Source organism: Gymnodraco acuticeps, unplaced genomic scaffold (assembly GCF_902827175.1).
Source record: "Gymnodraco acuticeps unplaced genomic scaffold, fGymAcu1.1, whole genome shotgun sequence".
NCBI classification, from domain to species: domain Eukaryota; kingdom Metazoa; phylum Chordata; class Actinopteri; order Perciformes; family Bathydraconidae; genus Gymnodraco; species Gymnodraco acuticeps.
In genome coordinates, this window is record NW_022991639.1 from 15,270 (window position 1) to 20,399 (window position 5,130).

Consider the following 5,130-nt stretch of genomic DNA (forward strand, 5'->3'; position numbering starts at 1 on the left):
TGGAAATGCAACCAATGTGAAGTTGCCATAATACGTCCGCAAACTCACGAGTATCCAGTCCTCGCTTTTACACATTTACCAGCTATTAAAAAGCCATTTATGTTCTTTTAAGGTGCCGAACCACAGCCTCTGGATCTGAGAGGCTTTAATGAAGAGAACACACTTTACCGCGGAGCAACGAGGTGCTGCAGAGTATATTATATTATACAATATATATAGACTATAGAAAGGTAGTAGATGTTATATTTGTATATACATGGGAGGATTAATGAACTGGTAACGGACCAGAGTGTCTGAGTCTTAGTAAACTACCAAAAATAGCAAAAATAGCAAAAATAGACTTCAAACATCCGCAAAAAGATGTTAAATGTTGAAAAAGAGACATTTTTATATACAGTCGATTATTCAGCATTTAGCAAGTCATTAAAACCTTCAATCATTTTAATATCGGCATGTTTTTTAATCCAAATATCATGTAATCTGTTCCTTTCTAACCCTTGTTTGTTTATATACAATTGTATCTGCACACACCTTACAAGAAACGAACATTAATACCAAGAATAAAATTTGGAAAATCCCTAAAAAATTCTCTGATAAAACTAAAATATTCTTAAAAAAATACAAGAAGCAAAAAAAATTGAGCAGAAAAACTAACAGTATAGAAGAAGAAACAATAAATACATAGAACATATTTTTATTTATTTATTTATCTCAAGGTGATGAAGGGGTAACTGGGTTCAGGAGTATTTAGCAACCTTCCTCCTCCTCTTCATCCTCTTCTTCCTCGTTAAGCTCGTTTATGTTTTACACACTCCTGTAAATGACTGAGAGGTTTCCTGAAGGCGAACAAACCAAACACACCCAGTGAGACGACGCCACCGCTAACACACACACGCACACATACACACACACACACACACACACATACACACACACACACACACACACACACACAGAAACACACGCACGCACACACACACACACACAAACATTTAAACCTGATTCAAAACAACACTACACATGTTGTGGAGGAGATTATTCTGCACACAGGATCTGAAACCACCAATAAAAACGAGTCGTCGGGCAGAAAAGATTTCATGTGTTTTTTAAGCTGTAAATTATAGAAATCAATTTAATTATTGCAACAAAAAAAGAAAAGTTTTGGAATACAGGAAATGTAGAAAATAAGAAAAATATAGATATCACAAAAAAAACATTATTATTTGTTTTAAATATAATTAAAACAAAGAATTTGTTTAAAAAAGTTTTGCAAAAAAAAGTTGAAAGTAAAATGTTGTCTGCAATGGGTTAATGGTTTTTCAGCTACCAGCATTTTTAAACATTTATTACTCGTAATTCGATTTAAATGTACAACGCATTTAGATATAAACCAGGCTCCAGCTGCATTAGAGCCCAGCAGCTTTAAAGTGAATCAAATGAAACTCTTCCTTCTGAGAAACCGTGGTCCAGAGGAACGTCTCACCTGCTGAACTCTGACTTTAATCCTCATATTTCACCGTGTTTACTTCAGGAGCACGTCCAGCTAACTTTATAAGTGCAGCTGATTGGATCCCGTTAACCCATTTCCTCAAGGCCTCGCCGAGGATTATGGGTAATTACGGGCTTTTACACTCCCTCCGTTCTGCAAACAAACTCTCAAAAAGATCCAGTTATTCATTCTGTTATGTAATGTTGTCACGGAGGTGATCTCTGGGCCCATAGATCTCGGCCTCCGTTACTGGTTGGAGAGCTTCATTGTGGTTGATTGTGTTCACCTGGTGCCCTGTGTTGTCTCCTCCCCCTCACCTGTGTCTTGTTGATTGATTAGTCTGTGGGTATTTAGGCTCTGTGTTTCCTGTTTGTGGTGTGTGGGAGGTCGCAACCCAGTCTCACATCTAAACGTGTAATAACTACGTTGGTCCACAGCGTAGGACGTAGTATTTCTACAAAAACGCCTCTGAAATTGTAAGATCTCTACGTTTTTGTTCACCATTCATTCCAATGTCTGCGTCTATGTCACGTGATCTTCAACTTTCTCCCTGCAGAAAAAAGAAACATGGCCGAACTTCGTTTTATTCTGGGTGGAAAATGCCTATTTTAAAGTTAGTTTGGCTTTAAAATGCGTTTTGATGTCATTTGATGCGAGAAATATGAGTTGTTATTTCAGATGATGTGTGCAGTGGATGTACATGATCTTTAGTTTGCTAGTTATTACGAAGATTACTTCAGGAAATTGTGTCTGTACAACGTTTTCATTGTTACCAAGGTGGTTGCTAGGGACGCTGCTATCGATATTATTTCTGTTATGTTGTGTAACTGTTTAATGGTGTTATCTTTATTGCTACCCCCTTCCCCGTCAATGTATAGTGTTGGTCCACAGCGAAAACATATTAGTTTAACAAAATCCACATCTAAAGATATGTTATGTTCCCCTGTGCAATTCTCTATTTACTCAACAATAACACATCATTATCCTTGTGTTTATTTATTTGTTTGATTAATAAACACAAGTTGGAGTCCGTCAGATAATCTGAAATAACAACTCATATTTCTCGCATGAAATGACATCAAAACGCATTTTAAAGCCAAACTAACTTTAAAATAGGCATTTTCCACCGAGTATAAAACGAAGTTCGGCCATGTTTTTTTTTCTGCAGGGAGAAAGTTGAAGATCACGTGACATAGACGCAGACATTGGAATGAATGGTGAACAAAAACGTAGGGATCTTACAATTTCAGAGGCGTTTTTGTAGAAATACTACGTCCTACGCTGTGGACCAAAGTAGTTATTACACGTTTAGATGTGAGACTGGGTTGGAGATCCTTGTGGCTGCTGACTGTGTTCAGGGAGGACAGTCATATTGAGGCTGGTGACTATGTGCACATGAGAAATAAATGCCCATACCGGGTTATAGTTGAACTCTCTGCCTCTGCCTCCTTGCTTGGACGGGCCGCTCAATAGACCTATCGCTAAGCCACGCCCCCTTTGAAAACTCGGACAAACAAAGCCGACCGTGAATGACTGTTGACAATGGCCGCGGGGGGAGTTCAAGTCAATGTTAGCAGTGGTGGTCACTACATTAAATCTATAACTATAACTGTCCTTGTTGGTCATCATGTTCACTGTTATGCACCTGGCTGACTGTTACGTTACCTTTTTTTGGTTGAGGGTCTGTGTCTTTTCGGAGCAGCACACACGAGAGCCCGGATGGGATCTGGATATTCCAGAGTTGGCTTCCCATCTCTGAAGTGCTTTGAGGTGAAAAGACAGTTAGCTAAAAACACCAGCTAACTAGCGAGGACGAAAAGTCAGACAGCAAACGTTGATGTTGATAACACTGTAGCTAGTTAGCTGGCTAACAAGTTGGCAGCTAACGTTAGTTAGCTGGGCTGGATATACGCTAGCTAGTTGGCAGTCAAAGTCAATCGTTAGCAAACTAATAGTTTGGTCTACGTTTCTAATACATGCCGTCAAATATTATGTCTTTATGAATTGACCTTACCTTTGAGCAATAATAAGTGTCCTTGGTAATTCTCTTCACATTCAGTTGTGTATGTGCTATGTGGTCGACGACACAGCATAATCCACCGCTTGCATTTGTTGAGTTTTCTTTTGGGCTTCGGAAAAGGTACGAAATATACTCCTCCATCCAGTCTTTTAGGGTACCTGGTGTCCGAATTACAGGTACCCCACGCACAGCGTTTCACCATCAGATATTAGCTAGATAATAAACATAGAAACTGAACTCTTCACAGTGGTTTCGATCACAGACGTCTGGTTTTGGTTTGATGCGCCCCACAAACGGCTTTTCTGGTGATGTCCGAGTTTTCTGCCAGGAGGGATTTTTGCTGTGATATGATTGGACAAATTCTATTTGGGGCGTGGTTTAGCGATAGGTCTATTGTCAGCTTCACAAATGTGCATTTTTTAATGTATTCTAGTGTATTGTTCGCGGTGGTGACGTGAAGTCATGTGACCGTGCTGTAGTTCCTTTATAGCCCAACATTAGCCTCCTCTAGCTTAGCGGTGGTGACGTGAAGTCATGTGACCGTGCTGTAGTTCCTTTATAGCCCAACATTAGCCTCCTTTAGCTTAGCGGTGGTGACGTGAAGTCATGTGACCGTGCTGTAGTTCCTTTATAGCCCAACATTAGCCACCTTTAGCTTAGCGGTGGTGACGTGAAGTCATGTGACCGTGCTGTAGTTCCTTTATAGCCCAACATTAGCCTCCTTTAGCTTAGCGGTGGTGACGTGAAGTCATGTGACTGTGCTGTAGTTCCTTTATAGCCCAACATTAGCCACATTTAGCTTAGCGGTGGTGACGTGAAGTCATGTGACTGTGCTGTAGTTCCTTTATAGCCCAACATTAGCCTCCTTTAGCTTAGCGGTGGTGACGTGAAGTCATGTGACCGTGCTGTAGTTCCTTTATAGCCCAACATGAGCCTCCTTTAACTTAGCGGTGGTGACGTGAAGTCATGTGACCGTGCTGTAGTTCCTTTATAGCCCAACATTAGCCACCTTTAGTTTAGCGGTGGTGACGTGAAGTCATGTGACCGTGCTGTAGTTCCTTTATAGCCCAAAATTAGCCTCCTTTAGCTTAGCGGTGGTGACGTGAAGTCATGTGACCGTGCTGTAGTTCCTTTATAGCCAAACATTAGCCTCCTTTAGCTTAGCGGTGGTGACGTGAAGTCATGTGACCGTGCTGTAGTTCCTTTATAGCCCAACATTAGCCACCTTTAGCTTAGCGGTGGTGACGTGAAGTCATATGACCGTGCTGTAGTTCCTTTATAGCCCAACATTAGCCTCCTTTAGCTTAGCGGTGGTGACGTGAAGTCATGTGACCGTGCTGTAGTTCCTTTATAGCCCAACATTAGCCATCTTTAGCTTAGCGGTGGTGACGTGAAGTCATGTGACCGTGCTGTAGTTCCTTTATAGCCCAATATTAGCCTCCTTTAGCTTAGCGGTGGTGACGTGAAGTCATGTGACCGTGTTGTAGTTCCTTTATAGCCCAACATTAGCCTCCTTTAGCTTAGCGGTGGTGACATGAAGTCATGTGACCGTGCTGTGGTTCCTTTATAGCCCAAAATTAGCCTCCCTAAGCTTAGCGGAGGTGACGTGAAGTCATGTGAC

The 5,130-nt window shown here is 41.1% G+C and overlaps 1 long non-coding RNA gene across 1 annotated transcript; it reads right to left on the reverse strand.

Moving 5' to 3' along the window:
- Positions 1-688: 688 nt before the first annotated feature.
- LOC117534273 lies at positions 689-3,205 on the reverse strand. Its single transcript, XR_004567167.1, has 2 exons — positions 3,155-3,205; positions 689-881 (listed from the first exon to the last, which is right to left on the reverse strand). It is a non-coding gene; the product is annotated as an uncharacterized LOC117534273 (long non-coding RNA).
- Between the last annotated feature and the right edge of the window lie 1,925 nt (positions 3,206-5,130).